Below are 20,572 nucleotides of genomic sequence, written 5' to 3'. Positions count from 1 at the left end.
CCTTCTGAGTGTATAAAACACCAAGTATATAGAGTTATTAACATGAAAACTGTTTGCACGGAGACAGTGGATTCTGGTCCTGTCATGACCAGAAAGCTGCTGGCGGTGTGGTAGAAGGGAACTGTAACTTCGTGGGCAAATGCAGCAAAGAGGGTCACATAGCAGAGGAGGAGGGCAGGTGGAAGAGAGGGAAGGATGAGGTTGGCAGGCATTTTATGGCTCTAGAACCTCTAAAATGGGGCCCATGTGACTGCGAGGATCATTCCATCTGCACACCTCTTTCCACTTTTTGGTCCCAGCCCATGGCTCCCAGGCAAAAATCCTTCAGATTACGAACATAAATGACCAGGAAATTTGGCCGTAAAGCATAAACAATGTAAATTAATCCCATCTCCAAACTGATATTTGTGTGAAGTAAAAACGGCCAGGAGTATGGGTTTGGTGATCTTTACTCTGTTGCTTCAAAGAGGTTTTGTAAATCACGGGGCAATGACTTTGCCAATCGTGATGATAAGGATTGGGAGATTCTATACTTTTTGTGCATGTAACAATTTTGAGAGTAAGTCCTGGCCTAGTATTACTTCTTCCCTTTGTGAAGGGCAGGGCCCTGGTCAGTGTGTCCATTTTACAGTGAAACAAACTGAGGTTCTGTCAAGTTGGGAGTAGTGGGGCCAGGACTCCTTCTCTAGTCCAGAGACCTGGGTGGAGTCATTCCCAGGGCAGGGCCTAGCATCACCTCGTTGCGATCTCCCAAGTTTACCAGCTCTAAAATCATAGATCTGGCCTGTTAATACCCAAAATTCAACTGAGTACATTTTAAAGATGTAATTGGTTTTGTGAAACAATTCACGAATCAGGCAGCATCCCATCTAGCAAGTAGAAGGGCTCCAATGAGGTGTACCAAAGGTTTTTGTAGGAGGAGGGCAGGGCAAGAAAGTTATCAACAAGAGAAAAGGGTCATTCCAGGCAAGGCTGCATTCCTGGGGAGGGAAAGGCAAGGGGTCTCATCATGCAGATTACCTCATCTTTCTTTAGGGGTCAGAGGGGGCCCATGTGTGGTGCACTCATCGGCACTGATGGAAAAATTCCGAACTGGCCGGTTAAGACGTTTCCGGGGTAGGTTGACGCTGCAATTAGATTAGGTATCAAGTCCCGGTTTGGGAACTTGGTTTAAGTGATACCATTTGGAGCCTGTGGTTTTGTTTTTAATAGTCCTATCTTCTCTTCTCTTTTCCCCCGTTGATTTATTGCACAATCAAGCACTGTTCACAAAACAAACAACAAAAAGAGAAACAACTGTGCCTGTTAGACTTCGGAAGCAAAGAAACTCGAGTTAAGTCTTGTTAACCTCCAGGGACCAGCGTCCACAACTAGGCAATGGACAGCCACCACTCCTGCCCTGTCATCTTAGGAGATTCCACGGACCCTCTCCTGGAGCCCCACTCCGAAACCAGCCGAGACCTGGCCGTCCGGGCTTGGATTTGTTTCTAACTCAGGCCCGCAGGTGGCCCCTTGAGGCCACGGAGCCTCGGTCTTCCCGACTCAGGCGGGGCCGAGCTGGGCGGGGGGTGGGGGCGTGGTGGGGGTGAGGGGGACAAGTCACAGCTCCGGTGTTGTGCGCGCGGCAGCGAGCCCGGCAGCGCCCTCCGTTCTTGCCGACAGCGCCACCCAGCGGCCAGCCTGGCGAACCAGTAGCCATCGCCGGGAGTCGGTGACGCAGGCTCGGGTGCGGGGCGGGTGGAACAGCCCAGCGTCGGCCCGGATCCGGATCCGGTCCTGCCGAAACCATCCCCGGCAGGGCGGGGCTGTCTCCCCACGGAGGCTGGATGGCGACGCATAGGCTAGACGGAGCCACCGCCGTGGCTTCTGCTGTTGTGACCGAAGCTTTCCCCCTTTCCCTGTGCCCCCATGCACCGGGCTGTGCAGGGGGGAAGCCCCCCGCGTGGGCCCGCAGCACGTTCACAGACTGCGTGGTCCCTGCAGGTTGCCATCTCCTCCTTCCCCTCAGGTCTCCCCGGGAATGCCTCCCTCCTCCCTCCTCCCTCCTCCCTCCTCCCTCCTCCCTCCTCCCTCCTCCCTCCTCCCTCCTCCCTCCTCCCTCCTCCCTCCTCCCTCCTCCCTCCTCCCTCCTCCCTCCTCCCTCCTCCCTCCTCCCTCCTCCCTCCTCCCTCCTCCCTCCTCCCTCCTCCCCCCTCCCGCTCCGCAACTTCGTCCTTCCCTTTTTTCTTTAAACTCCGTAGTGATTTGGACACCCAGGTGTCTGGCGGTTGAATGGCCCAAGAGTGCGGTCGAGAGACTTGGGATTCGGATGCAGCTGTGCCACGTCTTCTCGCCATTAAAAACAGAGCCTCCTTGGGGCGCCTGGGTGACTCAGTCGGTTGAGCGACTGCCTTCGGCTCAGGTCATGATCCTGGAGTCCCTGGATCGAGTCCCGCATCGGGCTCTCTGCCCGGCAGGGAGTCTGCTTCTCCATCTGACCCTCCTCCCTCTCATGCTCTCTCTATCTCATTCTCTCTGTCTCAAAAAAATAAATAAAATCTTAAAAAAAATAAAAAAAATAAAAAAAAAATAAAAAAATAAAAACAGAGCCTCCTTGATTGGCTTGCGCCCTCCCGGCTCTGCCCTGGAGCCCCCTGAGCCTGGAGGTTAGAGGACAAAAGACTCTGCCTGCAATTCCAGACCCAGCCTAGTCTTCCAGCCTAACTCTGGCCCAGCAGATGGGCTCGCCGTGGCCGCACACCATCCCCATGATTTCCCATCTCCACACCATTGGTGGTTCCATTTCCCTGGCCTGGAAGGCATCGACCCTGAAACCCTGAAACACATTACTACAAGCTCTGCCTGCTCCCCCCAGGACATCCGGAGACAGTCTGCTACCGGAGCTCCTAGACCAAAAGCTCAGATTGGGTTGTGGATGCCGTCTGTTAATTATCTTAATGTCTTCTAACCAGAAGGGCAATATAGTTGCTGTTTTACACAAAAAAAAATGTTTAAAGAAAAGGAATCATCCATTATCCTACATAATTACTATTAATTTAAAACTCATTTAAATTAATATATATTACTCTCTAAACTTATAATTTTTTTTCTCTGCACACACGTGCATTTTACAGGTATAAGATCATATATATTAAACATCTTTTAATGTGCAAAAGCGATGCTTCTGCGCCTAGTTTATTGAGCTTTGAGAAAACAGGAACTCCTACTCACCCTTCAAAGCCCAGCCCATGTCACTCTTCCCTACAGGACTCTGATTGGCACAGGCAATAGAACTGCTCTCTTCTCTGGGTGTTGATGACCCATTGACCATACTTTTATATCAGTCCTTACTACTTTGTATTTGGTTTATGCATCTGACTTCCCCACAAGACTGGAAATCTTTGAGACTGGGGACCCTTCTTCTTCTTTTTTAAGGTTTTATTTATTTATTTGACAGAGAGATAGAGCCAGAGAGCACAAGTGGAGGGAATGGCAGAGGGAAAGGGAGAAGCAGGCTCCCCACTGAGCAGGGAGCCTGATGCGGGGCTCCATCCCAGGACCCTGGGATCATGACCTGAGCCAAAGGCAGACGCTTAACCATCTGAGCCACCCAGGCACCCCAGAGACTGGGGACCCTTCTGATAGATTTTTGTGTTCCTAACTGTTAAGGGGAAACTATTCTGACACTTGTTAAAATGGCAAGGAAGATTTGGTTCAAGTGTATTGCAGTAGGGGTCAGGACTTTGGCAGGAGGGGAGAGAGAGAGGGTTACACTCTGAATACAACCAGGACAAGTGGGGATTCACAGCCAAGGAGCGGGGTGGGGTCAGTAGATGGAAAATTACTAAGAAGAAACATCAGATGGGGGATTCTTGCTGAAATGATGTAACGGGATTCTTACTGAAGGCTTAGACATCAGGGGTGCTGTGTGAGGCACTTGATCAGGTATTCAGGGTGATCAGATATCAAGGGTGGGGGCCTCTTGCTAAACTGACTTAGCAGGATTCTTGCTAAAACTGAGCTAGGCAGTCCGAAGACAGGATGGGGCCAAGGTCAAGGCCTTGCTGAGAGGGGAGACTCAGAGGATCCCAATTAAAATCAGTCAGAGAGAGTTTTTGTCACACTACATATTCACTGAGTGTATACATATTGAAGTAAGTATCAAGCATATAATTAAAACACACCCCCACTCTATTTTTTTTACTATCTATGAAAAAAATGAAATTCATAAGTTCCTCTCTAGGGTTTATTGGTTTGAAAAGAAGGAGTTTGGCACCATGCACTGTATCACCCTTGGTGCCCAAAACCCTCTGGAGAGCAAAGAAGCTTTATGAAGACAGGGATCCCCCAGCCTGGCTTCTATTCTGGCATCTTGAACCCCTCAAATCCATTATTTATTCAACAGATATTTATTGAGCACCAACTGTGTGACAGGTAATGTACAGAAAATATAGTATTAATCAAAACAGATCCTGGCCTTTTCTGGGGCCTGCAGTTTCCTGAAGGGAATAAGACAAGTTAAATAAGTAAAATAGATAGTATATCAGAGGGAGGAAAATGAAGTAGGAAAGGGACAGTCCCATCCTTAGACCTGGGCAAGTGGGACCCCCCCTACCTTAGAGGCCTGCCCTGGCCCTTTTTAAGGGTGATGAGTTTGCCAGGCCAAGGGGATCTGCCCCTGGGAGCCTGAATCCCCTTTCTAGACCACACTCTGGTTACTTAGGACCTCAAAAGTTCCTGCTCAAATGACACTGAGTCCACGTCCAGGGCTTGCATGGATTTGCCCTGGGTCTGACCTTGAAGAGTGGAATGGAACACAGGTGCATGTCCCTCCATGCCTGAGGGACATGTATGTGTGAAGCTCCTTGAGGTATTGGGTCAAAAATGGGGGGTGGGAGGAGAAAGGCGACAGGTCATATTTTGGGGCCCATCACTTTTGCTCTTGCTTCAGGCTCTACAGATATTCAGGGCATGCCTGGGAGAATAAGGATAGGGACTTTTTCTGGGGGTGGGGGGTGTCACTGCAACTTTAAACAGGATCATCAAGGAAGGCATCATGGAGAAGGTGACATTTTACTAAAGACCAGAGAAAGATGGGGGAAGGAGTGATGTGAATCTCTGTGGAAGAGTATTCCAGGCAGAGGAAAAGGTAAGTGCAAAGGCCCTGTGGCAGGAATGTGCCTGGCACGTTCAGGAAAAGGAAACGGGGCTGTTTCCCAGGCACCTCAGCCCATGGGGACCTGCCAGATTTGTGTTTGTGCAAGACATAACAGAAATAGGTCTTCCATAAAATATTGAATGAATGAATGAATGGGCCAGTCTCCATGAGGAGCCACTTCCAACAGCACACAGATGCATCTTCCTTTCCTGCTCTGTGCCAAAGGGTATTTCTTGGCCAGCTCTGATATCCCGATGACCAGGGACTACTACTCTTCAGGCCACGATTTTGCCAAACCTGCTGTTCTTAAAAGTTTTTCCCAGTTCCTTCGAGACGCTCTCCTTATCACCTCCACCTTCCTGTTTTCCTCTCCCGGTCAGCACCCTGGATCTCCCCATGGTGTCCCCATATGTCTGCTTGTCCTCAGGGACACCAGTGTCTCGGATGTGGCTGCAGACACAGAGCTGACAGGGGCCAGTGGTGGTGGTGGTGTGGAGCCATGCCCCCCCGGGACTGAGGGGAAAGGGTTAGGGCCTGAGGAAGGAAAGACTCAGAAGCTGGAGACTTGACCTGGTCTCAGCCTAGGGGAACACGTGCGGGTATTTACACGGTAAGAAGAAAAGAAAAAAAAGAACCTTATTTTTAGAGATTGGTCCTGACATTTTGACCTAACATGGAGTCTGGGTCTCCGATTTTCAGCTGGTGGCTTCTGAGCTTTGCTGCTACTACTCCGAGCCTTTCTCCTCAGTCCCTGGAGGTGGACGTGCTCCTTGTGGGGGGAGGAGTTATGCCCCCCCCCTTTCAAGGACATGTAGACGCCACCCCCCACCCCAGGTCTGCCTCTTCCTCACCTCCTTTTGCACAGGTTGTTCCTCTGGGCAAGCCCTCCCCCACTCCTCCGTCCAGGCGCCACCTACTCATGTAAGACTCTGCTCAAGCCTTCCTCCTCTGGGCAGCCTGTCCTGGCCAGTGAGGCTGCGTGGGTATGTCCCCCCCCCGCACTAGAGACCCCAAGCTTTTTTGTTTTGTTTCCTTGATCGGTCCTGGCCTCAACGAGCTCATTTGCTTCCCTTGGTGGCGGAGGCCATTCTTATTCTATGTCCCCAGAGCCAGCATGGGCTGGACACGTGTAGTAGCTGTTCAGACTGTTAGTTTAGTGAACGAATGTGTAGAAAGTGAACCCCGGAACGTGCTCCCTGGAAATTTAGTACGTCCAGGGAGACATCTAATGGTGAAGGAGGGTGCCATGAGAGGGGGCACTTGTTGGGGAGAAAATGGGGGCAGGACTGGGATTTGGCCAGGAGTTTTCATGCAGTCTCTGGAGGCCAAGGAGGGTGGTGCCTGCTGCCAGTGTCGGCAGGGAGGAGTCGGGGAGCTGGAGGGGTGCCTGACCCATGTCTGTAAAATGCTTTAGATACAAAGAGTTCAAAGTTACCATCTAGTAGGAGGTCCAGTCCATTTGGGAGGTAGGCGGGGCTAGGACGGTATGCTCATTACAAAATGGAGAAACTGAGGCTCAGAGAGGCGACTCGACTTGCTCTGAAGGCAGGGTCAGGGCCGAGCCCAGTCTTGGGTTTTCCTGGGTTCTGTCTGTGCCTTCTCACCAGCATCTTGTCCCTCTGGACAGCCTTCTCCTGGGGACAAATATTGACACAGCTGGTGCAGAGAGGACCCAGGGTGTGCGTCAGCTGGTGCCTTCCTTGGGGCTGCTGGCCTCGTGCAGCTCTGGGGTCAAAGCTTCTGGCCTCTTCAGGGGACTTGTAAAAAGCACTCTTTCCACATCTGCTCTCGAAAGGTCCCCGTTGAAGGGGTCTGTGTGACAGAGCTGGTGGGTGGCTGCCAGGAGGTGGTGTTGGAAAGCAGTGGACTTAGCTCCCATCCCCCATTCCTCCTCCAGCTCCTGGGCCCCATTTGTGACAGGTTCTCTGGTTTTATAACTGGCCTCATCTTTCCAGTCTCTCCAGCACTTGGGGGAGGGATAAAAGATGTTTGTAAAATGGGCATTTAAATGAAGTTGACTAACTTGCATGTAGCATTTCATTCAGCATTTTCTCATACATTTTGAGGTAGATATTGTTATTCCCACTTTGCAGGTGAGTCTACTGAGGCATGATTAATAATTATAATTGGACACTTATGAAGTACCCAGGACTTTATTTGAATTACTTATTTAATGATAGTGGCTTCTATTTATTGAATACTTAGTATGTACAGATACTGTTCTAAGCTCTGGACATACATGAACTCATTTGATCTCCATGAAAACCCTGTCAGGTAGCTCGGATGAGGAAATGGGGGCCAAGAGAAGGTCAACAAACCACCTAAGGCCGGAGCAGTGAAGTAGCAGATCTGAGATTCCAACCAGGTAGTCTGACTCATATGGTAAAACCTGGCCCAAGCCACATGGTTAGTCACTGGTGGGGCTGGGATTTGAAGCTAGGCACTCAGGCTCTGGTGACATTGGCAGAGTCAGAGCTGGGGTAGACTCTGTCCGCCAAGTGCAGGTGGGAAAGCTTCTTTCTCGACATCATGCTCTAAGCTGTGCCAAGCAGTTTACCTGCGTGATCTTGGGAAGCGAGAACGCTGTTTTTCCACGCCCGGTTTCTACAAGGAGAGGTTTTCCCTCAGTGCTCTCTGGGCCAGCTCTGACCCACTGCTGGCTGGCATGGGACAGACAAGACCATCTCATTTGGAGTTCCATTAACAGACCAACTTGGTGAATATATTCAGAGCACCATCTCCCTTTTTACTTGTTTATTTCATTTCTCAAAAATGGTCATAATACAAGCAGGAAAGTGGGGTTCTGTTTATTGAGTATGCTCCTGGAGACCTCAACATTTACACAGTACCTATGACCAAGGGTGATATTAAAAACATTTTATATTCAGGACTGGACAGAATAGAAAATGGCCTACATGACACTGGACCTTGGTCCTAGAGGCCTGCTGTTATGCTGGATATTATTCCTGTAATTGCTGAATTATGCAGGGTTCAAGAAGTTCCTGAAGACAATATCAGGAATGCTGGGGTGGCCACAGGACCTCCAGGAGGCTCAGGAAAACAAGTATTTTACCATGCGTGTTGGAAGTATTTTAGTGTTTCAAGAACTGGTTGGCATGCTGGCTAAATATTAAATGGCATGGGCTTCTTGAGGATATCTATTGCCCTAGTACAGATTAGGAAACTAAGGTGCAGGGAAGTTAAGTAATTTGTTCAAGAACATTCCACTACTATGTGATGGAGCCGGGATTCTCATCTGTCTGGCTGACTTCCAAGCATGGGCCTTGGAGGAAAACGATTTCTAGATGGAGAGGAGAGCCATCACACTAGCCCTTCCTGGGGCCATGCCTGTGTCCACACATGAAAGCCTATGGAGAGAATGTTTGCAGTAGACAGCCTCTGAAAAGGTCTCCCATTAATCCCTGCTTCCTGGTATTCACACCTCTGTAATCCCCTCTCTTTGAGTAACTTGCTTCTCACTAATTGAATACCTCAACAAGGGGAGATGTCACTTCCATGACTCCATTACAAAGATTTTGACTGCTGTCTTGCGAGCTGACTTGCCCTTGCCGGCTTTGATGAAACAAGTTTGGAAGGCCCACATGGCAAGGAAATGAGGGCAGTCTTTAGCCAACAGCCAGTTGGGAACTGAGGCCTTTAGTTCATCATTCCAAAAGGAATTGAATTCTGCTAAAAACCACATAAGTGTGCTTCTCCAGTTGAGCCTTCAGATGAGTCCCCAGCCCTGACTGATATCTTGATTGCAGCATTCTAAGAGAACTTGAAGCAGAGGACTCAGATAAGCTATTCCTGGAATCCAAACAACAGAAACTGTAAGATAATAAATATTTGTTATTTTAAGCCCCTAAATTTATTATGGGGAAGTAGGTAACCAGTATAGATGTACATTCAATAACATAAAAAAAGAAAACCTATGGGAATTATATTATCCAGATGAGTTAAAGATTAAAAGACAACACTTTTAGTTTTAAATATCTTGGTAGAAGTCACGAAACCTGTCCTTTCAAAGCTGCAAGAAGTTATCTGTCTTTATTCCTCTGAGATAGAACGTTATTTGGCTGAGGGAAGCCACTAAACCATTAGTTAAATAAATGTTAAATAAGCTCAAGAGATCAGGCCATGGTAGATTAGGTTATCTGACCAAATAGCCCACTGAAAACAAGAAATTATGGAATTAAGAAAAAAAAAAGAAAAAAAAATTTCTAACGTGACATAAGAGGCCTTAAAAGACACCAAATAGATCTTTTAGAAATAAAATGTACACTAACCAAAACTTAGGAAGTTCAATAGCTGGCTGGCTTTAATAGGGTATGAGACACAACTAAAGAGAGAATTAGTGAGTAGGAAATTAGCCAGAAAAAGATCTCTTGGATTGCAACACAGAGAGACAAAAACAACAGAAAATGGAGAAGAAAGGAGAAGAGATATAGAAGATAGAATAAGAGAGTCTAACATATGTTTAATTAGAATCCTGGAGGAGATGAGAGAATAGAGACTATATTTGAGGAATAATAGCTACGGATTTTCCAGAATTGATAAAAGGCCTCAATCCACAGGTTCAAGTGTAATAGAATAAATCCTTAGGGGAATAAAGATACACTAGCTGAATCTTAGGAAAACTGCAGAAAACCAAAGACAAAGAAAAGAATTTTAAAAGTAGCTGGGGTGTGGTGGTGGTGGTGGGGGGGGATGACCACACCAATAATAATGGAATCTAGAAGGTAATCCAATATTTTCAATGTGCTGAAAGAAATTAACTGTTAATCTAGAATTCTATACAGTGAATTTTTTTTTAAAGGAATAAGAGCAAAATAAACAGATGTCCTCATTTTCAGATAAAACCAGAAGACTTTTCCAATATTAGTAGCCATGTAAAGGAATTATATAGGATGTCTTCAGGCAGAGAGTAAGACAATCCAGATGGCGCGACTGAGATACAGGAATAGAGGTCAAAGAAAATGAGTAAACATATGGGTAAATTTAAATTTTGTACCATACATCGTATGAAACAACAATAATAATAATTTGTGGGATTTAAAAAAAATGGAAAAATTGAAATATATAACAATAGCATATAAGCTGGAGGGATAAGTGGAATTAAAGTGTTATAAGTTTATAGATACATGTTTATATATATAGATATATGTTTATAGATAAATTTTTATAGATAAACATTTATTCAACCTTAGACTTTGATAAGACGTTAACTTTACATGTTATGGTTTCTGGGATTATTATGATAAAAATAGGGCTTATGACTTCCAAGGGAGTAGAAGGGGGAAAAAGCACGGAATTAATCAAGCTAAGTGATGGCAAGAAGAGAGAGGAAAAGCCAACGTAGGGAAGCCAGGACAAAAGAAAGTCACAAAAAGTGTTAGACTTAAACTCAAATATGTCAGCAATTACATTAAATATAAATGCACTAAATGCTCCTGTTAACAGGCAAAGATTTTCAGACTGTATAAAGTAACTCTGTATGGACCAGAGAGGGAGCACTAACCTGCCCAAGGTCCCCTGGGGAGTGGAGTCAGGGCCGGCAACTGGGTGACCTGCTTCCTAGTCCTGTATTCTGTCAAGCCTACCCGATCCACTTCAACTGAGCCCATTTATACTGAGCAGCCAACTCTTTGTCAGATGGTGTCAGATGTTGCAACATACAGATGAGTGGAATAAGGTTGCTGTCTTCATAGCATTTTCCCGAAATGAAGAGAAAGTATGTCTTGGCGTGAATTCTAGGATGCAGACTTCTCTAGGAATTCACGGTGACACCATATCTACATGGTGGGAGTGGTGGGAGGTAGTGACAGTTTTGAGGCTGTGTCCGAGACAGGCCCTGCCTGTGTGCCTGAGTGTCCATTCTAGCAGCACTGCATGAAGGCAGAGGGGAAGGAGGGAGGGAGGAGGTGCTTTTCTGAATGGGAATTCATCAATGTATTTCTGTCTGCAGGAGTTATCAGTGTTGCTATTTCAGTGAGTAATGGTGGAGCCTTCACCGGGCTCATGCCAGACGCTGGGGGTGGGGGCACAGGGCAGCGATATGGCAGGGGTCCTCTCTTTCGTCAGAAAACATGAGCTCATGCCAAGGTTTCCACAGGTCACCGAGATAGCACTGGCTTTCTGGAGACAGGCGTGACCCTCAGGTCGGCTCCTAGTCATTGAACTAAGTGGGCTCAGATAAGGGCCGGATAATGGTAGCCAAACTCCCACGGCCTCTTCGGGCCTCCCCCAGGGCCCTGAGGCCAGAGAGAGGGCAGGTCAGGGAGGGGCCAGCAGGAGGAACGTGGAATGGGAGCCTGCTCTGAGGCCCGTGGAGCCTGCCAGAGGGGGACCCAGACCTCCTGGGGCTCATGGCCCACACTGTTGGTCTATGGCCCAGTCTCCAGACCTGAGCTGTTAGGACAAACAGATGTCTAATGGGCGGGACACTGGCCACCCTTAACTCCTGGAAAAATATCAAACTGGTAGCACTTCCTTCCCTGGACTCTTTCTGATTTCATCAGATTTGTAGTATCTGTTGGCAAATTTTAGTGAGTGGGGAAGTAGGAGATGTTTGCATTCAGGGCCCTGCTATGGATCTGGGGTGGCCAGGGTTAATCTGCCCGGTCTTCTCAGAAAAAGCTAAGGCCTGATCACAGTCCAGTTTCTCAATTTCTGTGCTCTTTGACCCTGAATTGGCCACCTATGACTTAGTGACCGGTGGCCCTTAAGACTTCCTGGGACTTAAAACAAGCCATGCCCACTTAAAAAGAAAATAAAGTGAAATCTGTGTGTCACCCAGACAGGATGATGGTGGTGGTCCCAGGCCTGCCAATCTCTGGGGGCTGCTACACAGCCACATGGGAAGGGTAGGCGGCAGATTTAGAGCTGGGCTGGGGACACTTCCATTTGGAGATTGTCCTCCAGGGTTGGCAAACACGGGGCATGCGTGTTGCCAGCTCTCCTCTATCGCTGGTAGATTATGGAACCTTTTTTTTTCTGCCCAGAGCAGCCCCCAGGGAGCCACTATCAAAGGACCAAAGTCTGCATGTGAGATGCTAGGATTTGCTGTCTCTGAAGGAGTCCAACTCCTGTATTCTACAGAGGGGGGCCCTGAGGCCCGGGGAGGTTGGCACAGCTGCATGGTTGAGGCACTGGGACTAGAATGCAGATCTCCCCCTCTTTGCTCATGCCTTTGTCCACACCCTGCTTTTATGAGCCTTCCCTCCAAGGAGAGGACTGAAAGCAATCCTCTGAAGTATCACTGCTTACTGGATGGCTTTTAAGTTTTGAAAAATAAAGCTCCAATATCTTGCATGTAGACAAACTGCAGATGAGAGCTAAACTTTCCACAGAAGGAAATCCCAAACCTGTCACTGAGAACAGAAAAAGAAAACAAAACAAAACACCAAAACAACAACACACCAAACCCCAAACGCCCGTATCCCTCCCTGACTGGAACTCTAGCGACATCTACTGGAATGTGCAGATGCTGTGCGTGCCCGGGCTAATCGGTCACCCCTTCATTTCAACACGACTTAATTTATGTAAACATTTTAAATGTATGCAATTCTATATGTTATTTGTGAATATACACACAGGTGGAAAAAGTGTGAAATATGCCTGCAAATGATAAATATAACTTCAAGTTAGTAGTTCCCTCTGGGGAGGGTAGGATGGAGCGTGTGGTAACGGTTTTAGCTCTGCCTGTGATGATTATTTTTTTCTCTTAAAGAGATCTGAAGCCAATATGACAAAGTATGAACACCTATTAAATCTTGGAGGTGGTACTATTGGAGTCTGATTTTCTGCACCTATCTCTTTGTTTAAAATAGTTTATAACGATGGTAATAATGATCGTATTTATTATGTGATATTCATTATATAGTATATATTTATTATTCTATACATTAGTTATATGGTATAAGTTATATGTTCATTATATATTGTTTAATTACATTTATGTAAGGACAATAAGAAATAAGAATGTAAAATTTGGGGTTCAGGTCTTGTCTTTGATATCAGGTAGCAGCAATTTATAGCATAAGTTATTTATACTTGTTGGCTACCATAATCATCATTAATAGGTTTACTAGAGTTGATGCAAGTAACTAAATAGCATCCGAAGACTCACATATGGGCTAAAGAGCAATGGCGTTCCTCGACAGAGGTGACAAGATGAAGATGACACATGCATTTGCTGGGATGATACTGGACAGACTCACTTCCTGTTGTTGAAAAATGGTCTATTCCCCATAAGATGTGTCCTGGAACATCAGAATGTCAATGGCCCTGAATCTAGGCTTTGCAAGGAAGATCCCAGGTAGGAGGCTGATAGTTAAAACTGACAATCGATATTATTTCCAGATTAAGGTTGCAGCCTTGGAATGATCACAGACCACAACTTCCTGTTAGGAAATTAACCTAATTAGGAGCATAACCTGGAATCTGCCTAACAAAGCAGCAAGGCTAAAGCAGGGCTCACCCTATTTTGACAGTCCGGGTTTACCTTCATAATTTTTTATATATCCAGGTACCTCGTATACAATTATTTACATAATATATTCTTATTTAAATAAACTTGCTTTTGGTTACCAGAGATTTGAGTGTGATTGGTCTGGGTTGTATCCTGGGATTTTTAAAAAATGTCTTCACTTGATTCTGAGATGAGCCAAGGTGGAAAACCACTTCTTCAAAGCAAGAAAGGGGCAATCCTGGGGTTCTGGGGATGAAGAGAGATTTGAAAACAAGGGTCGTTAGTGTGAGAGCTGATACTGTGTGCTCTGGAGTCTGGGTGGGGTGGATTCTCAGCAGGAAATGGGTCCTTTTGGCTAGAGGCTTGGTTTTATACTCTCATAGGGACAAATGATGAGGCTCAGTGCAAAGGGGCTAGATACCCCCTTCCCACCGGTGAGGGAGACTTCGTTTGTCTGGGGCTCTAGGTGGGAAAAACATCTCCCAGGATAACCCAAAACTCCAGCTGAGAAATTCACTTTAAAATTGGTCCCAAACAACCCAAATGTCCATCCATGGATGAACGGATGCACAAAATATGCCACATACATGCAACGGAATATTATTCGGCCTTAAGAAGGAATGCAATTCTTTTTATTTATTTTCAGAATTGAGATATAATTGACATATAACATTGTATTCATTTTAGGTGTACAGGAAAGAAATTTGGGTACATGCTACAACATGGGTTGACCTTGAAGATATTATGCGAAGTAAAATAAGCCAGTCACAAAAGGACAGACATTGTATGATTCCACCACTTACACGAGGTACCAAGAATAGTCAGATTCATGAAGACATAGTCGATTCATAGAACGGTTGTTATCAGGGACTGAGGGAGAGTGGAGAGTTAGTGTTTAACTGAGGGAGGAGAGAGTGGAGAGTTAGTATAGAATTTCCATTTGGGGTGAAGAAGTGCTGGAGATGGATGGTGGTGATGGTTGCACAACGATGTTGAATATACTTAATGCCACTGAGCTGTACACTTAAAAGGGGTTAAAAATGGTAAACTTTATGTCATGTATATATTACCACAATAAAAAAAATTGGTCCCAAATTTATGATACTCCTGGAGTGTTTGGAAGAATCCAATAAAATACTGCTTGGAGGAGGAATCCTCTTTCCAAAGTGTATGTGGTTCCCACAGTAGAGCATCGAGATGGAGTAGAAGGGGGAGGGTCTATGCTCACTGAAGACAGGTTCATAGTAATAAATCCCCAGACATAGGAAAATAGCCTATCATGAAAAAGAGTCAGCAGACATGATGAGCAGCAGGATTACCACCTGAGAGTTGAGACAATGAAGCCATCTGAAAGAAAATAAACAGATATGTCAGAGATGAAGGAACTAGAAACCGTAAGAACATAACATACTATTGCGCAAAAGAATAGTAGGAGAAAATTAGCAAATGAGAATACAGATCTGCAAAAACTGCCACAAGTGAAGCCCAGAACAAAAAAGAGATGGAGAACGTAAGAGTGAGGTTATGAGACTTGCAAGATGGAATGAGGAGTTTCACCATAAATTGGAAGTTGACGTTGGTGGTGCCTTGTGCTAATCCTTTCGACCCACCTGATGTAGCGTGGCCCTGGTGGCTCCTCCATGCACAGTGCCAACATCCCTTCATAACCACGTGCGCAGTGTCTCTCTGTTCGGACTCCGGGCTTTTGCCAACACTGCAAAGGCCAAACTCAGCTTACACATCAACACAGTTCGGAAGTTTGAAGGTGTTAAAAACTTCCGGCAGCAGCCCTCAACCAACGGAGGATAGAAGTAAGTAAATAAATGTCTCAATTCAATTGTCCTTTGTTGAAACAATCTGAGGCATACACGGTAAAGTTCTCCAAAGAGTTCTCTGCAGGACTGAGAGCCCTAGTTAGTCACAGTGGTAATCAGCTCCATTTTGCAAACTGTATTGAATTTCCTATTTCACTTTCCATAACTCGCTACTGCTGGTCACTGGGATCTCGTTTCCTGAATAAACGACTTGCACTTAAGTTCTTTGCTCAAGCTCTGCTGTCAGGGAATTCAAATTAAGACAAAAGGAGGGAATATAAAGGAGGCATCATGTGAAGGGGCAATATTTGAAGGGATAATATCTGAGAATTTTCCAGAATTAATGAAAGACAAGTATTCGTAGACTCAATAAACACAGTCCTAAACAGGATTAAAAACAATCCATTCCAAGACACACTGTAAAGCATCAAAGATAAGGAGAGCCATTTCTAAAGAAACCAGAGAGAAAAGATGGATTGATATACCAACGTATGGCAATTAGACGGAGAACAGACTTTTCAACAGCTGCAAAAGCCAGAAGACAATGGAATTAGGTGCTGAAGGAAAATGAGCGGTGACCCAGAATTTTGTACCCAGCCGACTATGATTTGAGACAACTGCTTTGGACCTGAGGGGGAGAAGTCAGGATAATTTCTTCTTTATTCGTTTTGCTTCTCCTTGGCGCCTCCCTTGCGAGTAGAGGTTCCATCTTGGGCAAAGAGATTTGGGGAGATGGTAGGTAGAGCCTGAGAGCTTTAGTCTTCTCCCTTGGGTCCAGGGATCCCTGGCTCCCATCTCCCCAGGTCGTGAGAGATTTTGGATTACGTTGGTAGTCTCTGTGAGTGTGCCTGTTTGTGAGCTTCGCCTTCATTTCTCCTTGGGTGGGGGAGCGAACCTCTAAATTGCTGCCTTCAGATTGAATTTCCCTCATCTCTCCCATTGCCTAGAGAGAGGATGAGAAATAATTATCGCACTGCAGGGATGTGTGCTCTACTCCTCCAGCCTCAGGTTCTGTATTGATAAAATAAAGGGGAAAAAAAAAGGATTGGCCCACATTGAACCATTTTCTGACTCTAACTCTATGGGAAAAACTTTCGGCCACCCTCCCTGGGTTCTCTGCAGTGGTAGCTACTTTCCAGAACAACTCAGGTGAAAATAACATCCTCCTCCACTGTGTCCACTCGGTAGGCCAGGGTATGGTGGTGACTGAGCTGCCTTTCCTCTGGCTTCTTCCTCATGCCCCTGCTCCTTCCCCCATCTCACCAGGAGGATGAGAACCAGGCGGAATCACAGCTTTGCCACAGAAAGCAAGACGTTTATTTACCTCCCTTTTTTTGTTTAGATCATAGAGTCTATGGTGGGTGGATTCTCGTGTTGCCAATTTCTTTAAAAAAATTAAAAAGTATTTATCATCACACAAATTGTACGGAAACAGCTTTCCATTATAGGAGAATTCAGATAATGCACATAAAGCAGATCATTTCCCTGCCTTTAATTCCAGCTGTCTTTAGAAGAACCACTGCGGCCATGTGGGGTGTTCGCCTGCCAGGCCTTTCTCTCTTTCCTTCCATTCTCTCTCTCTCTAAAATATATGGATATATATGAGAATATATATCCAATATATTGGATATATATGGGAATATATATGAGAATATATATCCAATATATTGGATATATATGATAAATACATGTAATGAATATACAAATATATATACAAGGATATAGATATAGATAGATATCTATACCTCTCTTTCTAGAAATATATGTATTTCTTTTTTTGTTCTTTATATAGTATAATCCATATAAATTCTGCAATTTGTTCTTTTTTTAAACTTAACATATTTGGGGGAATCTTTTGGTATGAAGATTTTTCTTGTTCTTTCTGATACTTAGCATTCCAGAGTGTTGATATACCAACTGTAATATGTTTAACCACTCCCCTTTCGATTGACATTTGGGTTGTTTATAATTTTTGCTACTACAATCATTCAGCAGTGAACATTTTGGTATATCTCTTTGTGTACATACGCAAGCATTTCTCTTGGGTAGATACGGAAATCAGACTTACCAGTGACGAGAAGACACACTTAACTTTTCAACCTTTTAACATTTGGAGATTGCTCTCCAAAAGGGCTACACCACTACACAAGCTACCTAGTTAATATGTGAAAATACCTATTTTTTTTTTCAGTCTTTCACTGAAACAGGTCGTTTTCAGTCTCTTAAATGTTTTCCCCTGCTGTCATTTTACTCCTTTAGTATCTCCCACCTCTCGTCTCCCTTTGGGGCATCTCCTTCTCCAACATATCAACCACAGACGTGCTTCCCAGACTCCTACTTTGTACTCAAGTCATAAAATTACACAAACATAATCCATATGGTCAGAAGTCATGGAGGGAAAAACACTCAAAAGACATACACGGGAGTTTGCAAAAACACATGTCTTCACATACAAACAGTCTTCTTTCCAGTCAAGATAAGAATATTGGTGGGAAAAGTGCTGCCGGACTATCTCACTTCCCTGTGTGGGTGTCCCAGATAAGTGGCCTCCCAGATCTGGACAATAAAACCCAGCTTGACAGCTCCTCCACAGCTCTCCCCCGCCCCTCCTGAGAAGCCTCAGCCTCCACAGGCCGTGCCTGAAGCTGAGCCCAGGACAGGGAAGGGGTAAAGAGCTCTGGGCCGATCGTTCTGAGGGGTAGATGGTGACAGTGACCTAGGAAGCGGGGTCAAGCCCATGACTGCGGAGTTGCTGGGGATACGTTGGTGGCCAGAATCACGGGGGATGGAGGCAGCAAATCCAAGTAATTAGAGTAACCACAGGGGCCCTCGTGATCACCGTGGCCTGGAAGGGAGGTCAGCAATATGGCTCAGCTTGAGGTGGACGTACACCAAGTTTGTAAGCCTCCTTCCTCCTTTTCTACCCAAGGTGCTCTGGGTGGGATGCCCCGATAACAAGGCTTCTCTGTCCTGCCAGTGTCCCCTCCTGTCCCACACCTCTCAGGTTTCCCCTTTGACATCCTTCTGCCATAGTTTAGTAAGTGCCGGGTACTCTGCTAGTCCTAAAAAATACAAAAAACAGTAAGTTCCCATTTCTGCCCTTGAGGAAGGCCCTCATGGTCTGGTGGGGTGTCCCGGATCCCTCTGGCATTGTAATTATAGTTCTAGACCATGTCTCCCCACTGGGAGTCCTAAAATTAGTATAGTGCGTTCCTTGTGTTCCTCTCTGGTGTATCTGACATTTATGGTCTTGGTCCTTCTGGGTCTAGGGTGCTCTTGGGATCCATTTTGAGTCCCTTCTACATGTCATGTAAAGGCATGAAGAAGGGCACATAAGAGACAAGCAGTGATGGCGGGGAGGGAGGTGGGCTCCTCCTTCAAGATGGTGGCGACTCCATACTGGCCTGAGGCCAGAGGAATAGATTGCTTTATGGCCCCATATTCAGGGCTGGGGAGGAGAGGCCTGACAGATCCCCTGAGACTCTGTTTGGGTCGCTGGAGACCTTGCCAGTCTCCTTTACACTCATACCAGTGAGGTGCCTCATACCAATGACCTCTGTTGGTCCTCACGACTTGGGACGGAAGTGGGGCAGGGCTTCTCATATCCCTTATAAGGGAGGAAACGGAGCCCTACAAAGGTTCAATGACTCACCCCAGGTTGCACAGCCAGGCAGTGAAGAACCCAGGTCTCTGGACTCGAGAACTCTGAGCCCAGGCATGGACCAGGTCGATGGGAACTTGGCCCTGTGTGCAAGGGGAGGCAGAGCAAGTCACATTTATGTCCTACTCAGCCCCCAACGGGAGCATCCGGGGGCCATGTGGTTAAAAAGAGGAAAAGAAACACTGAGGGTGGACTTGAGGGCTAACTTGTCTGGAAGGCGAGTTTAGGGTTTGGTTGTATGTATATAGGCCTAATAGTTCCAGCACTGGTTGATGAAGCTACTAGAATTTTCCACTGGAACAGTTTGAGTCTTTTGCTCTCCAGTCATGTTGAGACCCCAAACCCTCAGACTTTTTTCTTTTCTTACTGAACAATGATATCCTAACTAGAGTCACAACCCAATGTGATTGAGGCCTTGTGCTCCGATGTGAGGAGCCGTAACTTGGGAGTGTCCCACAAGAGCCTGTCCAGCCCGGGGAGAATCAGAGAGGTGAGTCCAAGGCAGAATTCTGTAAAAAAAATTGAGGGTTAAATATCAAATGCTGGGAAAACCGAATGCAAACAATGGGGCCAACAGCAGGAGTGGAGCCGAAGTGCAGAGCCAAGGATTTGGAGCTGGATCAAGAAGAGGTTTGGGCTAGATGTGAGGTCTGGAATGAGAGGCGAGGGTCAAGGAGAATAGCTGGAATATTTTGGGGTCCTGGTTTTAAAGCTTTTTGAGCCTTGGAGTCCAAAGGCCCCGTAAAATACAGCTTTGGTTTTCATGGCTCCTAGCAGAGTGACACTTCCTGTGGACCAGCACTCTCGATGATACTCATTATTATAATTAAAAAATGATATGTCCCTGAAGACTGTGGTCAAGGGTCTTACTATCTGTGTGTGGGGGGAGTTTTAGTGCCTGGGTGTTCCTAGTGCTCACACAGTGCCCAGCACGTGGCAGACCCTCGGTGGGATTAGCAGGAGGCTCTGCATGGTTGTCACCCTAACAGGTGGGCTCTCAGGCCTCTGGAGGCCATCCCCATGGGCCCCTGCACCGCTGTCCCTAAAGGAAGGATCAAGCTTCCTCTCTTAGAGCAGTCAGATGGACACAGGGCCTGCTCTCCAGAACCAGACCCAGAAGGTCCAGATGGAGCTGTTGTGGGGGAGATAAGGTCTGTTAATGTCAGGAAATGGAACGATGAAAGCCTCATAAAAATGCAGGAAGCTATTAGAGCTATTCTGGGGAGGGTAAGAATGTGAAATCTGGGATGGGAATACTGTCCTGGACCCTTCCACCCCCTGCCCACCTGCCCCATGGCCAGCCTCTAGGAGATGACTCTTGGCCAAGAAAGGACATGCAGGGGCTGCACAAAGGTTCGAGAGAGTAAACTGGTCTGGTGCTTCCAGAAAGGCACAGGAAGTGAGCGGAAAGCTAGAGAGAGGGCCTGGGGGACAGCATTTAGCTGGGAGCTGCTAGGAAGGCACATTCCCCACCTATTGGCACCCTC

The 20,572-nt window shown here is 46.3% G+C and overlaps 1 long non-coding RNA gene across 1 annotated transcript; it reads left to right on the top strand.

Annotated features, from left to right (window-relative positions):
• Nucleotides 1-1,041: 1,041 nt before the first annotated feature.
• Nucleotides 1,042-2,941, top strand: LOC135363046 (uncharacterized). Its single transcript, XR_010408767.1, has 3 exons — nt 1,042-1,116; nt 1,261-1,983; nt 2,241-2,941. It is a non-coding gene; the product is annotated as an uncharacterized LOC135363046 (long non-coding RNA).
• The last annotated feature ends 17,631 nt before the right edge of the window (nt 2,942-20,572 follow it).

Source organism: Mirounga angustirostris, unplaced genomic scaffold, assembly GCF_029215605.1.
Source record: "Mirounga angustirostris isolate CCGP_5_RB_7025 unplaced genomic scaffold, mMirAng1.0.hap1 SCAF_2, whole genome shotgun sequence".
Classification (NCBI taxonomy): domain Eukaryota; kingdom Metazoa; phylum Chordata; class Mammalia; order Carnivora; family Phocidae; genus Mirounga; species Mirounga angustirostris.
The sequence above is the reverse complement of the archived record's forward strand: the minus strand, read 5'-3'. Positions and strand labels throughout refer to the sequence as shown.